The sequence below is a fragment of the Cupressus sempervirens genome, chromosome 3 (assembly GCF_028749045.1).
Source record: "Cupressus sempervirens isolate cs-2001-9-10 chromosome 3, ASM2874904v1, whole genome shotgun sequence".
Taxonomy (NCBI): Eukaryota; Viridiplantae; Streptophyta; class Pinopsida; order Cupressales; family Cupressaceae; genus Cupressus; species Cupressus sempervirens.
The window spans coordinates 216,666,740-216,692,617 of record NC_143120.1 but is presented as its reverse complement, the minus strand read 5'-3'; positions in this window follow the sequence as shown (position 1 = coordinate 216,692,617).

Here is a 25,878-nt window from a genome sequence, read left to right as displayed (position 1 = left end):
CTCATGAGATATGGACTAATGAGTTTGACTCAAAAATCACACAATTAAATCTTGATAGCAATATCACAATCTCTAGTATTTCTTTAGAAGTATGAGTTTTACTTTTAAAACTTGACTTTGTCATCTTGCCTAACTGACATTGTTTGCACATTATATTGTCAGGCTTCTTAAACTTAGTCAACCTCTAAATTTTCTCATGTTACTAATACTAACTAGGTTATCAAAATTAACATGACATAACCTCTTGTGTCATAGCCACACATCATCAAATTCTACAATTAAACAAGTAGCATCCTCTATATCAAGGTAGAATAGATTACTTCTAGTTTGATCACCCTTTCCAATTTGTTTTCCATCAATTTTATATATTTTAACAATCTTGTTTTCAAACTCAACGTCACATCCTGAATTGTTCAGTTGTGAAACACTCAAAAAATTATAGTTAAGTCCTTTAACATAGTAAGCATTGTCACATAAAATATTTTCCATGAGTTTGATAGAACCTTTTCCTTTTATTAAACATGGTGCATCATTACCAAATATTACACTATTTTCGTTATAACAATTCAAGGTAATGAACTTACTTTTATCTCCAGTCATGTGATGTGAACATCCACTATTATTAATCCATCTATCATTCTTGTTCAGACAAGAAACAAGTGCAGTTGCATCATCTTCATCAAATTCATCCTTTATTGAAACATACACCACTTCATCATTATGATCTTCAGATCCATCTTTTGTTTCCTCTTGAGCAATGTAGCAGAACTTCTTGCCTCTGTCTTTATAATCTTTGCTATCTTCATTTCTTCTACTTTTGTACTTGTCACCACCTTTTTAGTTCTTCTCTAGACATCTAGCAACAATATGACCAACATCATTGTAATTGAAACAAATGATAAGTAGTTTACCTTTAAACTTTCCTTTACGTCTGTGAAATCTCCTTGCCAGTAGTGCTTCAAGTTGATTCACATCTTCTTCATTTGTATCACTGTCACTGGATATACATTTGTCTTCTTCTTCTTCTTCTTCTTCTTCTCACCAAGTTCCTTCAACAACAACTTAGCTTTGAAAGAAGATTCCATATTTTTAGGTTTATAATTATCAAAGTTAGATAGCTTCGAAGCAGTGAGCCTACCTACTAGGCCTTTAAGACTTAGAGTATTTCCTGGTATACATCTTAGTTCCTGTATTGTAGAAACTCTAATAGCATATATAGGTAGCAGTGTTATCAAAACTTTTCTTAGTACTATATCATCATCTATTGTACCAGTAGCTCCTCTTATTGTATTAACTACATCTTTTATCCTTGAGCAATATTGAGCAATATTTTCACCTTTTTGAATTCTCATATCATCAAACTTACCTCTGAGACTCTAAGATTTGTCTCTTAGAACATTATTATCAACTCCATAGATAGTTTTTAGAGTATCCCACATTTTTTTTACATTGTCAAGACTTTTGATATCATCAAAATCAACATAGCTTAGGGTAGAGGCAATCTCTAACATTGCCTAGTTTTTTTCTTTCCTCTTTTTCAAATCTTCAATTGTTAGGGCTCTACCAAGGATATGTATGCTCAATAGTAATGGTAGATTGTGAATGATCTACAAGTCCTCCAAGGTGTAGCTTCATCATAATTTTCCATGTAGGAAGTTATCTCTATTAAGCTTGAGTACTTCTCTTTTTGACATCTTGATCTTTGTGCTTCTAATAGCTTCAAACTAGCCCTCTTAAGTAGATGGCTTTGATACCAATTTTTGGAATTCTTTAGAATAACTAAGAGGGAGGCTGAATAAGCTATCCAAGGTCTAGATGTATAAATAAAACTTTTTACAACTTAGTGAACCAATATCCATAAAAAAAATTCATCATGCACACATCCATTAGATTATGCAACCACTCAAACTTCTATGTTACTATCAAGTCAAGTTGTAGAAATGTAAACATGAAACATAAAATATTCAATAACACATTTGACACAATGATTTAATGTCGAAACCTAATTTGGGAAGAACTACCAATAACATGCTAATCATTATCACTCTTCTGAAGTCATGCCTTGTGAAAGGCCAACCTTGTTAAAGGTTACAATGCACACTATTAAATGTGACCTAGTTAAAGGATTTCTATCACCTTATTAGGAGTGAGCCTTAATAGAGGACTTTAGACCATTCACTTGGAATGTCACCTAGTTAAATGATTTACATATGAGTCTTAGGTCAACCTTAATTGAAAGGATTTACTCTAGACAGATACAATTATTAGAGAGTAACATGAAGGCTTGATCTAATAAAAACTTACAACTCCATTTGTAGATTACAGATCTTTGTTTTAGTCCTCCATTCTGCTTGAATTTCACATAGTTTAGCTCTAATATCTTGTTCACCCTTCAAGAATCCATACCCTTAAGCCTTCTTGCTTTGCTTTCCAATGTAAACTCTTCTCATAGATCACTGAATGAAGCAATACTCTAGATTCCTTGTCTTCCTTAGGTTATCACACTTTAACAACCTTGCTTCTGACTAGCCATCTCAATATATAGAGAATTAAGATATTTTTCCATTTATCCTCTATTGTTTAATTTAGGGTTAGGAAAAATTAGGTAGGATTCAATGAATCTACCCCTTATTTCATTGAATTCCCTTCTAGAAAATTCTCCTTCAATCCTCTTTGAATTTTCCTAAAATGGTTTACCTTGAATTTTGTACCACCATCTCATCAATCTTATCTTCCACATGATTGACATAATTCAAGAAATCAAACTTGTCAACTTAGATTCATTGAATTCTCAATCTTTCTCATAATGCTAACACTCAAAATTAATTGGCTTCGAATGCTCGACACACGGTACATTTTCTAGACATCCATCGTAAAATCACTCAGCATGAAGTAAAGTTTACTGGTGCTTGACATCAACTAAACTTTACTCAACATCCACTATTTCACTTGACTTTGTTAGTGAATATATTATCCTCCAAAAAAACTACAAATTTACCCCAAATCCTAAATAGGAAGACTAAATATACACCAACAGTTGGGTCATTTCGCTATTGAAAAGCATAAATGCCCTCTGAATTTATCCAAGTACAACTCCTTGTACATGATTTACAATTAATTCAAATACAAATGCTTTTAACTAGAAAGAAAAAAGGTTTACAAACATCTACTTGTAAACATGAAATAGATGTAGAAATTAAGTAACATAAAAGAAAAGAGCAACAAATGATGCAAAGTTCATTTGCCATATGCTGCATTACAAAGTGAAAGAATAAATCTTCCACCTCCTTGAGAAAATGAAGAATCAAAGCTTTTAAAGATATCTTGAAATGGTAACATAATTAGAAAATAGTGACATTAAAATTCATTTTAAGGAAAACTAAAAGCTATAAAAAGATCGTAATCAATGGAAAGAAACTACCCAAAACTCAAGTTTTGATATGTAATTATCATCCAATCTCCCTTCTCTAAAGTGTAAAAGATAAAAAAGATCTTATTACACACTACATCAAAATCACAATCTAAATAAATCCCTACCCTTCATTACATTCAAAATCAAAATTTCATCTCTTTTTCTAACACACAGTTAGAAAAATGAAAGCTTCAGTTTGCTACAGCCCTAAAGTCTGCTTTCTCAAAAATGAAGAAGAACTTAAAAATTGGAAAAATCTTCCTTCCCGCTATAAGACATAGTCTTTATTTTCAGCAAGAAAAGTGGAACCCTATTTTCTAGATGCTTTTACAATAAATAAGTATGAATGAATGATATTCAGTTTTCAAAACTGAATCTTGAAATATAAACCTCTGCATGCCCATCAACAATCTTTATTACCTCTCATGTTTACCCCTTTAAATTTCATCATATAAGGGAATAGAAAAAATTGACTTTATCTTATTCCAATAGGTAGAAGCTTCCTTTGTCCACATATCCCTTGAGATTAGTCACCATTACTTAAGAATGTCACTTATACAACTATAGGAATTGGCTCAAGTTCTTTCATATTGCCGAGAAGTTTCTCATTCTTCCCCCATCAGTTTACCTTTATTCGTTTTTTTGTTATAACATAAATAGTTTATAAACATTATAACCAATAGTTTATAAATATCTTTTTATAATGTTCATAAGCAGATTTGGACAAGTGGCATTTGTTGGTGACAAAGTGTTGATCTAATAGTGGTGTGAATAGTCAGATGTATCTCACGAACTTGGAAAATATTTGAAAATTTCTCTAGTGAAAATTTATAAAATTAGTTTATGTCCAACATATCAAAAATTGAGCTTGATCCAATAGTTGAATTGTGAGATATGATCCTTGAAACATGATTATTTTACTGTGCTCTGCATTTTGTGATTGTTCTGATAATTTTGATAGACTTGCAAACATTTATCCATATCTTGCAAACTAAACATAATTTGGAAGATCACTCTAGTTAGGATTTAGGTAATGAGGATATGCCCAACATGTTTCAATTTTGGAAAAGATCAAATAGTGGAGTTGGGAGTTATGGCCCCCAAAATAGGATCTTTTTTTTTGGCATCATTTTCTGGATGTCGTAGATCATTTTGATAGTGCTATATTAAAACATGTGTAACCTTATATGTGTCAAGAATATTTTCAAACCACTTGGAGGAGGTTTAAATAATTAGTTTTTCTCAACAATATATTAAAATGGGATTTGATCCAATGGTTATATTTTGATTTATACCCCCCACATTGAGGATAATTTTTTGGCTTCCTACAAATTCGTGGTCATAGAAATTACAACAACTTCTTCCAAAAATATTTTCAAATGCATGACTTCCACCTCTAAAGCCTTAGTTAATCCATCAAAAAAAATTCATATGGACTTCCACATCCCCAAGTAACTAAGCATGGTTTGGATCCGATGAAGATTCATGGAGTTGCTATCATTGTTAGCCTCGCATGACATATTCTCTCAAATGTGGAAATCTCCATCTCTGCAGATAGCATTTGTTAGTGATTAGTATTCATAGCCATGTGCTTCCATATGAATACACCTCAGCAATGAGAATGAGCTGACTCATAATTTGTTTGTTATGCCCTAGAATCCTCATGTGGGGGGAGGGGCATGGATAGTCATTTGAATCTTGATTTAAGACTTCCACATATCACTCGATAAATCTCTTTTTTTCAATTGGAGATGCTCAACAAGTATCAACCATTCTATGATGTGCACATTTCACATATTCCATTTTATGGATTAGTGTTTTGAACTCTCAAAGTTTCTTATACTGCTAGGCTTAATTTATCAATATGTGACCCTTATTCTGGACCAAAAAGTTATCTAGAATACGAGCCAAACATAGCATTCATACTAAATATGACCATTGAAGTGCCATGAATTCAAGAAACTGAAAGCGCCTCTGATTTTCATGACTAACTACCATTACAAGATTTATGTATTATAGGGGTTGGCCACATATTTTTCTAGAATTAGTTCAAGCAACATGAACTCAAAATTAGAGATGCTATCCCTAAATCCTCGAATATCTGAATCAGCATGTTGTGACCATTTGAATTAAATTTGAAACTTGAATGTGGAATGAAATCACCAGAGGTTTTGCAATATTGGACTCTTTGAACTGGACTAGATCTCCACAATCTTGATCTACACTTGTGTAGTTTCTTCAAACTATTGAATTGAAAAAATTTGAACTTGAATTACGAACTAATATCGAATTTGGGAATTAAATTGAACATGGATTCTAAACTTTTCTAAATCAACAAGTCTACATTTCAAACCACTTTGAACCATCAAACAACTTTGAACTACTTTGAACTTTAGTTCAAAGAGTTTCAAAATCGTAAATTAAAAATTTTAAATACTGGGTATTAACAGGGGCTCTAACTGTGGGACTATTTTTGACTCAAAAAAAAGAACTTCAACAATCTTTGGAAAAAAATAAGTGCCTTATCCATTTGGCAAACAGAGTCACTAAGAAGAGAAAACTGGAAGCTGCTTACGAAGAGGGTAGAGGGGAGTAGGGAAAAACCTACTGACCAAAACACTTAAACTACTAGCAAGCACAAAGCTTGTACATTATTCAAACTAACACTACGTACAAAAAAAATGTATTTAAAAAATATATACATAGCTAGGAAGAAAAACCTACAACAAGACCAACAGTAAGGAAATAATCACATGAATCCATGTATTGGCCTAGAGAAGTAGGAGCCTTTCCCCATCAGCAAACCATGTCTTAATAAAGAAACTCCATACCATTGCTTAATGGCAATCTCTGCAATGCTACAAGTAGAGCTCATAGTATGCAAAATTTTGGCAACCCAAAATTTTGTCCTGAATAGTAAAAGCTCATCATAACATTCTTCATCTTGAAATGGCTTCTCTCCACCATCTTTTAAATCAAGAAAGGTTTTTAATTGAAGAAAACACATTTCAGGAAGTTCTTCATTAGCTTGATGACTATAGTTTACAAAGATCTATTCTTTCTCATAATCATGAGAATCATGTCTCACATCATTAAATAGAGAGAATTATTCTAAAATGGGATCAAATTTATCAAAACAAATTTCTCCAACTCTATCAAGAATCAAGGCATCATCAAATGCATGAAACATTAGATCTTTCTTTTCTCCTAGCATATCTTTAGACTTCATAACATTATCTTCAATAGGATCATATTGAAAAGAATATAATGAATAGCCAAACTAATATTTGTAGCCTATTTTTTTTGTATTCATACCTTTCCTTTCCAAACAAGAATCTCCTTCCCTAAGAGATGACAAAAATCTGCATATAATGTTTTTTTCTTCCTCATACATGAGAGTATCACACAATGTTTCAATGGTGTTGGCAACCAATTGAGAACCAACTCTAGCCTTTCTTCTTTCCATCAAAGTTTTAGCATTCTTTAAAGACATATTTTCATAATTTAATGGAGAATCTTGAGGCTGAAACAAAGGATTTTCTCTTATAGCAGCATTCTCACAAAACCCCATTGGCAAGAAAAGTGGATTGAGTTTAGTCCAGGTAACTTTATCTTCCAAATTTTAAAAATTCTTTTCACTCTTCTTTCTGCTGCTAAATTTGGTTGAATCCAAATTGCCTCCACTTGAAGTGCAACATGATCATCTTCTTGAAAACTACTCAACACAAAGGTCTATGGATCTTTCTTTGTTTCAGCATACTCATTATTCTGAAAGGAGGTTTCATGTTGAAACATATCATTTCTAAATTTAGCTAGTGAATTTATCTTCTCAAAATAGTAGGAGAGTCTTCTCCTTTCTTATCTTCTATGCATGGTAGAAAAGATTCTAGTTCTCTACTTTTAGCTAGATTAGGATCAATAACTAAAACATGCATAGAGAGATTCTTTTGATCGAGAAACCTTTCTTCTTCCTTATTAAGAAGGGTAACATTAAATGTTTCCAATGGATTATCTACATGCTGCAAGTTAGTGTCAATGCTTTCCTTCTCATGGCTATCCTGGCTGCTATAATTCTCACTCTTAGCCCGGGTGTTCTTGTTTTCCCATGTCTAGCTTTCTTGTGGATGGGTTATGGCTATTTCGAACCACTTTGAATCATCAAACCACTTTGAATTGCTTTGAATCTTAGTTCAAAGAGGTTTGAAACCATAAATTGAAAATTTTAAATACCAAGTTCATATTGGGTGCTAATAGGGGCTCTAACTATGGGACTATTTTTGACTCAAAAATAGGGAACTCCAACAATCTCTGGTAAAAGACAAGTTCCTTATCTATTGGACAAATAGAGTGACCAAGAAGAGAAAATTGGGAGCTTCTTGTAGAGAGGGTAGAGGGGAGCAAGGCAAAACCAACTGACCAAAACACCTAAAGTATTAGCAACCACAAAGCTTGTACATTATTCAAACTAACACTATGCACACCAAAAATGTATTTACAAAATATATACATAGGTAGGAAGAAAAAGATACCACTAAACCAATAGTAAGGAAAGAATCACGTGAATCCATTTACTAGCGAGGAGAAGTAGGAGCCTTTCTGCATCAGCAAACCATGTCTTAATAAAGTAGCTCCATTGCTTAATGGTGATATCTTCAATGCTAAAAGTCAAGCTTATAATATGCAAAATTTTGGTGACCCAACATTCTGTCTTGAACAAGCAAAGCTCATCATAACATTCTTCATCTTGAGATGGCTTTTCTCCATCATCTTTTAAATCAAGAAAGGTTTTGAATTGAAGAGAACAAATTTTAGGAAGTTCTTCATTAGCTTGCTGACTACAGTTTAAAAATATCTATTGTTTCTCATAATCATGAGAATCATGTCTCACATCATTAAACAAAGAGAATTCTTCTAACATGGGATCAAATTTATCAAAAAAATTCTCTCCAACTCTATCAAGAATTAGGGCATCATCAAATGTGTGAAACATTAGATCTTTCTTTTCTCCCGATGCATCTTTAGACTTCGTAACATTATCTTCAATAGGATCATACTGAAAAGAATAGGATGAATCATCAAACTAACCTTTGTAGCCTATTTTTTTTGTATTCACACTTTGGCTATCCAAAGAAGAATCTCCTTTCCTAAGAGATGACAAAAATTTGCATATGATGTTTTCTTCTTCCTCATACATGAGAGTATTGCTCGATGTTTCAATGAAGTTGGCAACCAGCTAAGAACCAACTCTAGCCTTTCCTCTTTGCATCAAAGTTTCAACATTCTTTAAAGACAAATTTTCATCATTTAATGGCGAATCATGAGGCTAAAACAAAGGATTTTCTCTTATAGCAGCATTCTCACAAAACCCCATTAGCAAGAAAAGTGGATTGAGTTCACTCCAAGTAACTTCATCTTCCAGATTTTCAGACTTCTTTTCACTCTTTCTTACTACTTCTGAATTTGGTCCAAGCTAGATTGCCTCCACTTGAAATGCAACACGATCATCTTCTTGAAAAGTACTCAACTCAAAGGTTTGCAGATCTTTCTTTGTTTCAGCACTATTATTATTCTGAAAGGAGGTCTCAAGTTGAAATATATCATATCTAAATTCATTTGGTGAAATTATCTTCTCCTTTCTTATCTTCTATCCATGGCATAAAAATTCTAGTTCTCTACTTTCAGCCAGATTAGGATCAATAACTGAAACATGCACAAAGAGATTCTTTTGATCATGAAACCTTTCTTCTTATTTATTAAGAAGGGAAACATTAAATGATTCTAATGGATTATCTACATGCTAAAAGTTAATGTCAATGCTTTCCTTCTCTTGGCTGTCCCGACTGCTATAATTCTCACTCTTAGCTTGGGTGTTCTTTTTCTCCCATGTCTGGCTTTCTTCTAGATGGGTTATGGAGGTTTGGATTCCTTTCTTACCCAATACTAAATAATCACATGAGATGAAATGTGAAGACATAACCAAGGCCTTGTCATCATCCACCTCCAAATATTTCTTCAATCGAAACACTTTCTCCTCAAGATCATGCAAGTCTTTCAACTTATGAAATCTCATACGAAGGCTTTTCCATAGCAACCAAGATGAGGCATCATCTTCAAGACATACTATTTCAAACAGCCAAAGAAATACTTTCTTTGAAGCTATCCACAAATTCATGCAATAATTTATCATCCTTTTGATAAAGTTCTGGGAGAGAAGGGTTTGGGCTTGATCTTCTCATGACTTTTATAGTTAGCATGATCTTTGCAATAGAGTTGCCAATCTCTTGCACATAGAGATAATCATAAAATCGAGGAAACAAATATTAGGCACTAAATCTTTGTTTCTAGATCCCTAGTGGAGTCACCAAAAATCTATTAGTGAATAGATTATCCTTGAAAGATATATATACAAATTAACCCCAAAGCCCAAATAGGAAGACTAAATATACACCAATAGTTGGGTCATTTTGCTATTGAAAAGCATAAATGGCCTCTGAATTTATCCAAGTACAACTCCTCTTACATGATTTACAATAAATTCAAATACAAATGGTTTTAACAAGAAAGCACAAAAGGTTTACAAAAATCTTCCCATAAGCATGAAATAGATGTGGAAACTAAGTAACAAAAAAGAAAAGAGAAACAAATGATGCAAAGTTTATTTGCTTGATGTTGCATTACAAAGTGAATGGAAATAGAGAATAAATCTTTCACCCCCTGAGAAAATGAAGAATTAGAGCTTTTAAAGATATCTTGAAATGGTAACATAATTAGAAAATAGTGACATTAAAATGCATTTTCGAGAAAACTAAAAGCTATACAAAGTTCATGATCGATGGAAAGAAACTACCCCAAACTTGACATTTTGATATGCAATTATCTTCTAGTCTCCCTTCTCTAAAGCATAAAAGATAACGAAGATCTTATTACACACTGCATCAAAATCACAATCTAAATAAATCCCTCCCCTTCATTACATTCAAAATCAAAATTTCTCCTCTTTTTCTAACACACAGTTCAGAAAAATGAAAGCTCTAGTCTACTACAGCCCCAAAGTTTGCTTTCTCATAAAAGAAGAATAACTTAAAAACTAGAAAACTCTTCCCTCCTGCTATAACACATAGTCTTTTTGTTTTTAGAAGGAAAAGTGGAACCCTATTTTCTAGATGTTTTTACAATAAATAAGTATGAATGAGTGATATTCAATTTTCACAACTGAATCTTGAAATAGAAACCTCTACATGCCCATCAACAATCTTTATTACCTCTTACATTTAACCCTTTGAATTTTATAATATGAGGGAATAGAAAAAAGTGACTTTATCTTATGCCAACAGGTAGAAGCTTCCTATGTCCACATGTCCCTTGAGATTAGTTACCATTACTTAAGAATGTCACTTGTACAACTATGGGAATTGGCTCGAGTTCTTTCATATTGTCAAGAAGTTTCTCATCCTTCCCCCATCGATTTACCTTTATTAATTTATTTATTATAACATACATAGTTTATAAACATTATAACTAATAGTTTATAAATACCTTTTTATAATGTTTATAAGTAGATTTGGACAAGTGGCATTTGCTAGTGATAGAGTGCTAATCCAATAGTGGTGTGAACAGTCACATGTATCTCACCAACTTGGAAATTTTTTGAAAATCACTCTAGTGAGAATTTTAAAAATTAGTTTATGTCCAACATATCTAAACTTTAGCTTGATCCAATAGTTGAATTGTGAGATATGACCCTCGAAACATGACTATTTACTATGCTATACATTTTGTGACTGTTCTAGATAATTTTGATACACCTGCACACATTTATCCATATCTTTCAAAATAAACATAATTTGGAAGATCACTCTAGTGAGAATTTAGGTAACCAGGATATTCCCAACATATTTCAATTTCAAAAAGATCCAATGGAAGAGTTGGGAGTTATGGCCCCTAAAATAGGATCTATTTTTTTGGCATCATTTTTTGGGTGTCATGGATCATTTTGATAGTGCTATATTAAAACATGTATAACCTTCTATCCATCAAGAATATTTTCAAACTACTTTGAGGATGTTTAGGTAATTATTTTTTTTCAAACACATCTAAAATAAGGATTGATCCATTGGTTAGATTGGGATTTATACCACCCACACTGAGGTTAATTTTTGGGCTTCTTGCAAATTCGTGGTCATAGAAATTACAATAGTTTCTTCCAACAATATTTTCAAATGCATGACTTCCACTTCTAAAACCTTAGTCAATCCATCAAAAAAAATGCATATGGATGTCCACGTCCCCAAGTAACTAAGCATGGTTTGGATCCAATGAAGATTCATGGAGCTACTATCATTGTTAGCATCACATGATATCTTCTCTCAAATGTAAAAATCTCCATCTCTGCAGATAACATTTGTTAGTGATATGTATTCATAGCCATGTACTTCCATATGAATAAACCTCATAAATGAGAGTGAGCCAATTCATATTTTTTTTGCTATGCCCTGGAATCCTCATGTGGGAGGGGGCATGGATAGTCATTTGAATCTTGATTTATGATTTCCACATATCACTCAATAAATCTCTTGTTTTCAATTGGAGATGCTCAGCGAGTATCAACCATTCTATGATGTGCACATTTCACATTTACCATTTTATGAATCAAATGTTTGAACTCTCAAAATTTCTAATACCAGTAGGCTTAATTTATCAATATGTGATCCCTATTCTAGACCAAAATGTCATCTAGAACTCGTATGAGCCAATCATAGAAATTGTAGTAAAGATGACCATTGAAGTGCCATGAATTTTGAAAACTAAAAGTGCCTTTGATCTACATGATTGACCACCATTACAAGCTTTATGTGTTATAAAGGTTGTCCATATGTTTTTCTAAAATTAGTCTGAGAAACATGAACTCAAAATTATAGATGCTATCCCTCAATCCTTGAGCATCTGAATCATCATGTTGTGACCATTTGAGTTAAATCTGAAACTCAAATGTGGAATAAAATCACCATAGTTCTTTCAATATTGGACTTTTTGAACTGGACCAAATCTCCACAATCTTGATCTACACTTGTGCACTTTCTTCAAACTGTTGAACTGATAGAATTTGAACTCAAATTACGAGTTGAGATTGAATTTGGGTATTAAATTGAACATGCATTCTAAACTTTTTTAAATCAACAAGTCTACATTTCAAACCACTTCAAACCATCAAATTTGAATGGCTTTGAACCATAGTTCAAAGAGGTTCAAAACCATAAATTTAAAATTTTAAATACTAGGTTCATATTGGGTACCAACAGACTTATACTAAAATTGAGTTTTCTTGACTCCAATTGATTTTTCACTCTTCTTGTGCTAACTTTGCTCGGCACCTACTATCCACTTGGTCAAGCTTGGTAGAAAAACTCTATTTAACTTGTTCTTCTAAACTTAATTAGTGTAACCAACCTTTGCAACCTTAAGTAGATTATCAATGTACTATATTATCACTATCTTAGTTGATTCTTGGACTCCTTTTCCATATCATATCTCAACCTTTCCTCTAAGTGCTATGGTTACATCATTTTAATCAAATCCTCTTCATCAATCAAAAAAGTGATAGTACTTAAATCATATAAGCAGTTGTATTACTAGCATATAGCATGTTTGACATCAATGACAGAACAATGACTAAAACATATATATCATACTTGTATCAATCTATTTTCAAAAATTACAAGGAACAAGGCGAGATTAGTGTGCAAAGGATATGCTCAAGAGGAAGGAGTTGACTATGGAAATTTTTTTTCTACTATTGCAAGATTGGAGTGAGTTAGAGCTTAGCTTGTATATTTAGCCTACAGGGATTTCAAAGTATATCAAATGGATGTCAAATATGTACTTTTAAATGGTATACTTGAGAAAGAAGTGTACATAAAACAACCTAAAGGATTTGTGGACCCAAATAAGATGAATATGGTATGTAAACTAAACAAAGCTCTATACGGATTGAAACAAGCCCCAAAAGCATAGTATGAAATACTTCATAATTACTTAGTGAAGATTGGTTTTGAAAGGACAAATGATAACAATAATATGTACTTAAAGACTAGTAAGAAAAATTAAGTACTTCTATCTAAAAATTTTGTTGATGACATTATATTTGGAGAAAAAGAAGCATTATGCAAATCATTTGCTGATCAAATGAAGAACAAACTTGAAATGTCAATGTTTGGTGAAATCAATTTTTTTGTGGGACCACAAGTATGTAAGATGAAGTTTGGTATTTTCCTTACCCGGTCTAAATATATCAAGGAGATACTAAATTTTTTAGAATGGAAGAATCAAGACCAATGAGAACACCTATTTCTATATGACATAAGTTATCTAAAAGTGATAAATCTGCTAATGTGAAACAAACACTATACAGATCAATGATTGGAAAATTGCAATATGTTGTTCATAGTAGACCTAATATTACATTAGCTATTGGAATAGTTGCTAGATTTTCAAAAAATCCTAAGGAGACTCACATGATGGAAATGAAAAAGATATTAAGATATCTAAATGGTACAAAAGACTATAGATTATATTACAAGAGAAGTGATAGACTTAAACTAAATGTATTCACTAACTCTGATTGGGTAGAACATATTGATGGCATAGAAAATTCTAATGGAGGTGCATTCTTGCTAGGAAAGAGATTGGTGTCATGGACAAGAAAGAAACATAATTGAGCTTCCCAATCAACAACCAAGTTTGAGTATGTGGTAGTTGTAGTGAACTATTGAAACATTATGTGGATCAAATAATTAATAAAAGGAATGAAGCAAGAAATTATAGTTCCTGTGATTATCTATTGTGATAATAGAAGTGCTATTAACATATAGAAGAATCTAGTGATGCACACTAAAACAAAGCACATTTCTATCAAGTATTAGCACTTGAGAGAACTAGTTCAAGACAAACAAGTGAAGTTAGAATATGTGCACACTAAAGAAAAAATTATAGACATATTCACTAAAGGCTTACCTAAAGATGTTCATGAATATCTTAGAGGTAAACTAGGGGTGATTCCCCTAAGCAAAGCACCTTAATTAGAAATGGTCCATTGCATAAAATGTGCTAATAAGAATAACTTACACATTGATGCAAATAATTTTACTTTAGGAAATGCCTAAGGTAGTCAATTCAAGTAAAGAAGATGAAGGAGATTAGTCATAGATACATGACAAAATTAAGCCAGACATCCAGATATCGACATAATCAAGAGAGTGTCTTTGGCATTATTGTCAAAGAGGGAAAGATAAACCTTGGAGGGAGAGAATTTCTATAAAGGGAGAGATATACTGAAGAAGAAAAGATACATAAGGAAAGAGGGAGAAATTTATATAAGACATTAGAGGGAGTTTTTGACATTGCAAAGATGATAATGAGAATGAAACTAAGGATACTAGCCACTCATGAAAATAACATCTTTTGGATTGCATGGTAACAAAGAGGGAGACTATATTCATATACTTGTATATTTTAAAGTGTTTCCATCAATGCCAAAGAGGGAGATTGTTGGAACTATAATTGGAACAATTCTTGTATTATCATTGATGTCAAATCTATTGATGATACATGTTTCTATCTGATCTAAATTTCATATCTATTTGATTGATGAAGAGGATTAGAGATATTTCTCAAAAAAGGCACTAGAGGAAATGTTGAGTTGTGAAAAGGAAGTTACAATGGACATTTTATTAGTTGGACTTTGATAAGACAAAGTGATTGTTTAAATCATGTTGATGTTCAAGTATTTACAATACAAGTCAAGATATATCACTTATGTAAAGCTTGGCCAAGAAATAGAGTAAAATATCAAGGAATTTTGAAGTATATGATGAGTGATGCTAGTATTGACTGAGCTCCAATACAACTTGAGTAATTTTAGTGTTGGCCAAGCACCATTATCGACCGAGTGATAATTGATGCCGAGCTCTACAAAAATCAAGAAATTCAATCATGACCAAGTGTCAGAACTTAGTGATGTTCAAGTGACAATATTTTTGAATACCTATGAGGAATTGTGATTTCTAGCTGACTTAGTTAATTTCTTGGAATATGGAAAACGTGTTGAAGATAAGATTGATGAGTTGGATAATTTAATTCAAGGAGAAGATTAGGTATCATATCTAATGACTAAATTTGATGAGAAGTTTCTAGAAAAGAAGAAAGATGAACATATACAATAAACCCGATGAATCAAATCACAAACCCTAAGATCTATGGTGATCATGAAAATGGAAAAAGACCAAAATTATCTATTTAAGGAGGTGAAAAGATGAACTTTAAAGAGAGGAGAGAAGAGAGTGAGCGAGAACATGAAGAAGGTGATATAAGTGTGAAGTGTGAGACATAAAGAGACAAAACAAAGAGTCTATGTGTGTTTCCAGTATGAGAAAACAAAAGCTTCTAGAGTTGGTAATCAAATCTAAGTAGAAGCCTTAAGTTTGATGTGAAGAGAAGGGTGATTTCTTCAAGGGTTGCCAAACAAACCAAATATAGAGGTGAAAAGGAAGGCTTATTAGAGAATAAAAACATTAAGTGAATAGAGATATGAAATTGTAAAAGTGAGTTGTAATCATACATATCATACCCTAATATTTTCTTTCTAATAATTCTAAACAATTTCTATTATAATTATTTTAATTAAAGGTTGAGCTAATAGTCATTGAAGGACTTAATAGTCTATGCAAATCCTATAGCAAGATAACATTCTAATAGAATGATCAAAGTCCTCTGACAAGGCCACTACTAATACGATGATTAAATCCTCTAACTAGGTCACATTTAACGGTGTGTATTGTAACCTTTAATAGAGTTGGACCCTAACAGGGCTCACTTCAAAAGAGTGAAAAAGTGTGACACATTATTGATGGTTTTTTCGAAATTGGATTTCCACATTAGTTTCTAGTGTCAAAATTGTGTTGAATGTTTTATGGTGTTTTATATTTACATGTTTACATTTAGCAAGTTTGTTATATTAGGACAATGGACTACTAGTTAATTTTTTTTATCAGTTTAGTAGAGATTAAGCTACAACATGATAAGAACAACACTTAATGTTTAATGTTTGATTGTTCAAATGGTACTTACAGACCTTGAGTAACTAATTCACCCTCCCCCCCAGTTATTCTAAACATTCTAATAGATCATACATATTGTCACTTATTAAAGTGTCCCCATCAATTTTGATCTTCTTGGTACAAATATTTTCTATAAAATGTATCATCCATGGTTCTAAGAATCTTGCAGAGGGCCTCCTCACTACTCAAGCCAAAAACACAACTTTGTATCTAGTATTATATAGCCTCCCTATGTCATTTCACTTTTTCAGTCCTATTCTGTAGAGGAGGCTTGATCAAATACTTCTTCATAATAAAGTCATTTCTCTCTTATGCATATTCCTTGTACCATTTGGAAACAATTTCCCTTGTAATCCTTAGGAATGCATCTCCCTTGGAAATATAAAAGACCCTCTCTATCTAATCAGGTCTAATGTTTAGCATGACATTCCTTGCTTTATTTTTCACCACTTTCTCATCTGGTATATAGTGGGATGTAAGAGTTATAATCAATTTAGAAGATTGTATGGACATATGTCAGGCCCATAAATTGACAACCCAAAAACACTAATAATTTACTTATATAATTTTAAATTAGTTTCCAATGATAAAAAAATCTCTACTTTAGTTAATGCTACAAATCTGTGAATCTAAACAAACATCTTCATTTAAATTTTTGTTTTGCAAATCTCTATTTCATTCAACAAAGTAATAAATGATTAAAAAAACATTTATTTCCTTCACTTTCTTACAAAATAAAAATAAATAATAAATAATAAATCACATTTATTCCATCAGGTATGTCTTACATCTATTTTATTTTGACTATACTATACACTTATTTTTACAACATAAAATCCTTTAATCTTCTTCCTTCTTCAATATAGTGACCACCAAGCTATCAACTATACCTTACAAAATAAACCAATAATACCTTTTGACAAAATACTAATAAATCATGATTACATTCCTTTCACATAAGATCAAACACATAACTTTTTCATTACTTTGAAACTAACATATGTGGGGGTAAACACAAGTGGAGACACTCCCATGTAGGAATAATAAAAATAATCTTCCTCCACGATTTAGAACTTCATAAATAACCTGCAATAGAAAAAACATATTTCCCATGAAAAGCTCTCCTACCAGCCATATGCCTTTTCAAGGCTACCTCCAAGATAGGAGAACCTATATAACTGTTGGCCTCACAAATTAGATCAATAACTTGGTTTACAAACACAACTCATTGATTAGACATCCAAAATGAGCAATTATCTTTCTAATAAAGAAGGTTCATTTAAATTGTCGACCCGAGGACGTATACTTGAAACAAGTTTGCAAAGTATATGTACTATAAAAATCTCTAAGCTATTCTATCATTGCAAAATGACAATGCTGGAAATAAATCTAAATACACAGTAATGGTTGTAGGAAACTTTAAGAAAACTACACAGTAGTGGCTATAAGAACTATATATTATTGTGATATTGCTATCAAGATTTAACTATGTAATTTTGAGTCAAACTAATTGACTCATGTTTCATGAGTAGTGATTCAACATGAATCCATCTCTCATGAGAATAAATGGAACACTTAGCACTCATTGGATCTAGGTGATGCTCATAGGGGTGAAGCACTGGGACTTCCCAAAAGGTCACCCATCCTAGTACTACTCTAGCCTAAACGCACTTAACTACAGAGTTTCCTCCATGGTTAAACCCAAAGCTTGTAACCCCATTTGCAAAACCTTCACAAAATGTTGTGCCTTGTGAACCATTCATTAGGAATCCCCTTAAGCTCATCATTTGATAAGTAGGAGATGATCTCCACAACAAGTCAAATTGTGATATTGCTATCAAGATTTAACTATGTAATTTTGAGTCAAACTCATTGACCCATGTTTCATGAGTAGTGATTCAACATGAATCCATCTCTCATGAGAATAAATGGAACACTTAGCACTCATTGGATCTAGGTGATGCTCACAGGGGTGAAGCACTGGGACTTCCTAGGAGGTTACCCATCCTAGTACTTATCAATTAATGAGCTTAAGGGGCTCTCTAATGAATGGTTCATAAGGCACAACACTTGGTGAAGGTTTTACAAATGGGGTTGCAAGCTTTGGGTTTAACCATGGAGGAAACTCTATAGTTAAACGCACTTAGGCTGCAGTAGTACTGGGATGGGTGACCTCCCGGGAAGTCCCGGTGCTTGGATCTAGGTGAGCATCACCTAGATCCAATGAGTGTTTAGTGTTCCATTTATTCTCATGAGAGATGGATTCATGTTGAATCACTACTCATGAAACATGGGTCAATGAGTTTGACTCAAAATTATGCAGTTAAATCTTGATAGCAATATCACAATTTGACTTGCTATGGAAATTATCTCCTACTTATCAACTATATATTATCTAATCTGTCTATATCTCTATGTATGTCTACATCTATCTCAAATTCTTGATTAAAATTTCAAATATATAATCTTTGACACTCTATCAACCATCTAACAAGTGTCTCATTATTCCTTTAAACAAGGAAGAGATTTATTACAAAACTAATGACTAAGTGTGCTGATTTTCTATTCCACATTTTTAATTATCCACTCAAACACATGGTTCTCCTTCATTTTTACAAATTATATCAAAACCTTTTACCAAATCATGCTCCTCTTTTTCTCTTTCTAGATCATTTTGAAATCTTAATTTCATTAAGAAATGTGGAAGTTATGGCCATTTTATTGAAAGTGGTTTTATGCTGCTTGAAAATGTGCCACCTTTTCCTCAATCAAATTTTGATCCATGGTGCTCATTAACTATTCCAAACTAACTTAAACGCCCAAAAAAAATTTTGCTCCTTTTTTTCAGCTTTTCAAATCAATAATCCATTCTTAATTTCATTAAGAATTGAGTAAGATATGCCTATTTTTCTGAAACTGGCTTTTAACTTTTCTTCATTTCCTACAATTGTTGATTATTGACAAGTGTCAACTTGCTTCTCCTTCTTCCCAACTACATGGACAACTCAAATACCTCATTAAAAACATGTTAATCACCTCAACATAATTATACTTTAATAATAACCACTTATCATAATAAATCATCACAATTTAGCATTAACTAGCTACATACAAATGTTAATCAATAAATCATTTATCATAGTTAATGCTTCATAAATCAAGTTTATAAATGGAAATGGCTTGGAAATATATTGCAATCATAGGATAAAGTATTATGATAAATGGATATAAATATGATAATTTATAGGCTCATCAATAACCATTCACACACATATATGTTACATAGAATATTTCACAACACATCTACAAAGTAGCATACTAACACAATACTCCCAACCAAGGCTTGTACTTAGGATCAATATTGATCCATCCAAAAGGGTGAAGGCATAAATTAACATTAGGGAGAACCCACATTGCAACATAATAGACATTGTTTCACAAGGCTACACATAACACATCACATTCCTTCACAAGGTCTCCCCATCCAAATCCACATGCCTTCAAAAGGATTTGATTAAAAACCCTCATCACCCCCAAGCAAATGTGGCATATGGGCTCATAACACCCATATGGCAACCCTCTCCTTCACAAGGAGAGACTCTTTACCTAAATGCATTCCCCATGCACCCTTCACCCAGTAAGTATCTCTTCCCTCCCAAGGGTGAGGCTCACCTTAAAAATACCCAGACACAAAAGAAAAAGAAAGAAAATCACAAGAAGCTCAAATGAACACAAAGACACTTACATAGACCAAAAATTCTCATAAGCATATTCATAATACATAGAAATTTATGCACTATACAAAGAAATGAAACACATTATGAAACAACATGACATAGATCCACTAGGTAAAGGTACCAAACTTATCTCCAAGGTTTCACAAAGATGGTTTGAGATCCCTCTCTCCTACCTAACCTTCCTCTCCTTCTTAAACCTTCTTCATACTTATCCAATTCTCAAGATGTCTAGGATTCTCAAATTGCACTAGTGATCTCCAAAATTGGATAGTGGGCATCCACCTACAATTTCCTCCCAAAATATTCTAAGAAGGCTCCCAACCAATCTCACCTACCACCCATTATGAGCTAGATTTTCCTTTGTTTGATAAAAAACCCCTTTGCTAACCCCTAGGTCGTCACTCTCTTCTAATGCATTTTTGAAAGGTTATAATTTGTATTTGGGAAGCTCAAATGCACTAGAAATTCCCACAAACCCATAGTACAACCATGGGGAAAGTCAATTTTATCCTAAACTACCTCATAGAGTCATTTTAAACCCTATAAAAATTCACCAAGAGTTTAGATTAGAAACTAAGTGATTAGGAAACTCTTTTTGGATCTCTAAAAAATAAAAATTATCAAGGGTTCCTACATGGTTACTCAAAGGTCAACCTACCTACTCATCCCACTTGGCATGCCACATCACCACACATGTGTCAATTGACACCACATTAAATACATCACTTTACAAACACTAGGCATGCCATAAAGGATATAAAATTTTTCATTTAACATTCACACAATTTACTTCAACACCATTTCAAAAATTAAAACACAATTATAAATAGTTTATAGCCCTCTTTAGGGTTAACCCTAGCTTCACAAGGAATGACACAACAAATCAGCTAGGAAAGGTTTTCCTTAATATCCATCTATATACTTCCTACACACTCATGACAATTTCAATAGTCTAGTACAAGTAAATATAAAAATAAATGTACAAGGTAACAAAATCATCATGCTCTTTGCTGGCCTGCCCTGGTTTTTGGTGCCCTTCCCTAGCTTTTTCTTACTTTATGTTTTAGGGAATTGTTGTTTTTCTTTCTGGCTCTTGGTGGCATTTTTCGTTTAAACTGTTGACTTTCTTTTCTATGTTCAGGGTTTCAAGGCCCTTTTAAAGCCTATTTTCCTTAATCAAAAAAAAAAATCATCATGGTCATAAATCCTAATATCCATATTAATAGAATTAACATGAATAATCTACAAAGCGATATCACCTAATTAAATCACATAAACTCAACTACATATCCATATTCATTGACATCCTTAAATCCATATTCTTGAACATAATGCATCATGATCATTATTATCTATTCCAAATATAAAATCAACTTATATACACTAATATAGGAATCAAATGAAAATGCATAATTAAATTATTTTCCATTAATAATCATGTTGTAAAAGTCATAAACCATGGTTATCATCATCACATAAAATTACCAAATAATTTGAATAATTAAAATATCACTTGCCCATAAGTACTCAATGTATCAAAGTAGTATAATCATGGCATCTATGTAATATGCTAAATATATAAGCATGTACTAGCATGATCATTACATCTTCACTTCAACCAAATAATACAACATAACCTAAGTAGTTCACACTAGAATCACACATAATGCCAACTTCCTTTCCATATTAGAATCCTTCCGTCTAGTGGATATTCTTATAATCATACTACCCTTTCAATATAATAAACTATAAAACATCCGATCATGATCCCAAGATAAGTCATAACTCAAAATTTACTTAAGCTAGCCAATTAAGATTCATTGCTACTTATGCCAACCTAAATTTTGTAATTAATTATATATATAGGGTAAACAGGAACAACTTCCACCAACATATCTAATTCACATATTTAATTTAGTTAAACCTTAGTTTTATTTTTATCATAATTAAATCATCTAACTCTATCAAGAATATATGAAGGTAGCCTCAACTATCATTATCTTTTAGTTAGCATTCCCACATAGTTAGTCAATACTTACCATATTATAGCACTATAATGTTTTACCATAAGTATTCTTAGGAAATTCTATATCTTTACATCCTATTGTTAGGTTATTACATTATAGTTTCCAAGATCATAATTCTACAACAATTTTGATGAAGGTATATGTTATATCACTATTGCAAAGATTATCATCTAAATTTGTAAAGATACAGTTTTATTTAGTTAATAAGAGGAGGGGTCTTACACCACAGGGTGAGGAATTTCATGAATTGATTTGTAGAAAACTAAAACATTGCACATACCAAACATATTCTGTGGGTGCTAACATTCGTGTAAGGACTTGTCCTAGTCCAAGTTTCCCAATTCAATATCTCTTATCTTAGAATGTTTATTAATCAACTTTGGCTGAATCAACTTCCCTTGGTACCTATATTGACTAATTGGGGAAAAGAAGGCCTAGTACATGAGGATGATGATGCAATATTTATCATGCAAAAGGAGCATTTATCAGTACAAACATTAATGTAAAACAAATTTCCTAGTTTACCAAACATGCTACTAAGCTAACTTGATAAGTTTCCTTATAGAAGAGAATTATTGATAAATACTTCAAAGTTGTCAAAGGAAGTAAACTTAGTGAAGTGCAAAATAAAAAAATAAGTAGATATTCTATTTTTGGACATGTTAGACATCCTAACTCTACTAGGATATGACGATTATTGTATCATTTGAATGATGTAGGAAAGTGAAGACTTCAACATGTGCAAACTTGTGGGAGTTGTGAAGCTTTGACAAGTCTAAACACCTTGAAGCATCTGAGGACTTAGTAAATTTTGGTGAATGAAAGTGATAGGTATAGTGGGGGAAAAGTTTTTGGGGTTTGTGGGTAGGAGGTTTGCATGAAGATGACAAAGTCAACTGCTCCATATAGACTTACACTAAAACATGGACTTTGACCTTCTAAAGGAGAACTGAACCTTCAGGGATGATGACATGTCAGATGTCTGATAATACTAACAATATCAAAAGGTTGATACTAGACAAGAAAAATCACAAGGGGAAGGACTCAGGGGGCATCAATGTTTGTTAGAAGTCAGATGATAGACAACTCTAAAAACATTGAAATCACCAAAAGTTCTTTACAATTAGCTAAAACTAAAAACTCATTTGGGACAAGGTCATTTTTTTGGCTGTATTGGGTGTCATATGCTTGGCACATTCAAATAGAGTATAAACTTCAAAGAAAATTTATGACTTAGATAATTTCAAACTTATTGAGACTCACTGACTAAAAAATAAAACCCTTAAGAAAACTTTACCTAATAGAAAGACGATAAAACAAAAGTGAGAAAGGAAACCCTATCCATGAGAAAAGAAAAATCTCAAAAATAAAAAGAACTCACTAAAAAGCCTGAACACAGAAACCCTAATGCTTGTAAGAAGAGATAGATCAAACAAAGACTATGGAATAGGCAAACCAAAGTTAGGCTAGGGCAAAGGTCACTCACCCAAAGATGATTAGCGACTCAACAACAAACCTTGAATGATGAAGAAAAACATGAACAACAGACTTAGAGCGATTAAAAATCCTAGTAAGAAAAGAGCTAGAATGAGAAGAATGAGGGCTTGATGCCTCTTCAAATACAAAAATTCCATGTCAACATCATCCCAATAGTAAAAAACCATGTTTTTATTGGTGTTGATGAATACTATGAAGGATGCAAAGGCCAAAATGCCAATATTTCCATGGCATTAGAGTACAAAAAGAAACATGTGGTTGTTAGATATGTCAGGTTTGTTTGGGGTATGGAACTCTAAAAAATTTGATAGGTCTAATTGTTATAATGATTTAGAATAACTTAGGGGAATCAATTATCCTTAGGTATAGATGTACCAATTTAACTTTTACTAACTTCAAACAACTTAAACAATCTCAGAAACACACTCAGTCTATATAGCATATCATCAACAATTTAACATTTCATGCAATATCATAACTCTTTGCATAACTTCTCTCCCTCTTTTAATAACTTAATAATATTTTCCCTCATTATATATACTTGTATGGTAACTTATTCATTCTATCGCTCTTTGATAATATTGCTAGAGACAATAACTAGTCTCATACATCATCATGCCATTGCTTTAACTAATATAACAACATCATCTCAATATCTCCCACCCAATCAACATCTGTATAAACTTTCAACTCAAATTTTTCACTTTTCTTGTACCATAAACCATAGTCTTCTATTTATTTTAGGTATGTTAGTCCATTTTATTGTCATCATATGATTTTCTCTAGGATTAGCAGAGATAGCAACAATTCCAAGAGCTAATGCAATGTCAGGTCTGCTATGTACAACACTTTGTATTTTTTCAATCATTGGCATATATAATGTTTGATTCACCTCGGTAGAATCTTTATTATTTGAAAATTTATGTCCAATTACCATAGGTGTTCTAACTAGTCTTGAATCTTCCACACCAAAAGTCTTCAAATTTTCTTTGATATACTTTGATTAATTGATGAATATACCATTACTCGTCTAATACACTTGCAAACCAAAATAGAACTTAATCCCTCAAAATATTGACATCTTACACTCCCTTTTCATTTGATCAAAAAATGAATTTATTTTTGAATATTTTCCTCCAAAAATGATGTCATCAACAATTTTTTTAGCTAGTAATATCTTATTTTCAACTTCACTTTTCAGATACAGATTGTTATTGTCATTATTACTTGCAAAACCAATTTTCACCAAATACTTGTGTAACCTTTCATGTGTAACTTACATACCATATTCATTTTTTTTGGATCAATAAATCCTTAAGGTTGTTCAATGTAAACTTTTTCCTCCAGAATTCCATTCAAAAATCCAAATTTTACATCCATTTGGTACACTTTGAATCCTATGTAAGAGACATATGCAAGAAAAGCTTTCACTCCTTCTAAGCTTGCAACTGGGGTAAAAGTTTCACCATAGTCAACCCCTTCCACTTATACAAATCCATTACAAAATAGTCTTTCCTTGTTCCTTGTGACTTCACCTTTCTCATTCAGCTTGTTTCTAAAAACCCACTTAGTTCTATTCACATTCTTGTCCTTTGGTCGGGGTACCAGTTTCCATCTTTGGTTCTTCTCAATTTTCTCAAAATTTTCAATCATTGCCTTAACCCAATCTTCATTCACCAAAGCATCTTTGACAAATTTGGGCTCAAACTCACATAATAAGCATTTATCATTCTTTAGTATTCTTCTTGTCACAACTCTTGAATCTTTATCTCTAATGATTTGATTTGGTGCATGATGTCTTTTGACATACTTTTCCAATATAGGTTGAGGTCTAGGTGTTGATATTTTCCCATAATAGATCTAAAATAAATATGTAATTGAAATTCGCATGCAACAAAATAGACAACATGCCCACAAAAATGTAACATAAGATATACCCTACGAAACCCTCATTGAGGGAAAAAATCAAACCTCCAAAAGTATTTATCACCATGTACTATTTAGAAAAATACCATTGTGATACAACCATGGAAGCTTTCAAAGCCATGACAAAAATCAAGCAATCAATGTGAACAAGCATGAATCTTGTTGAT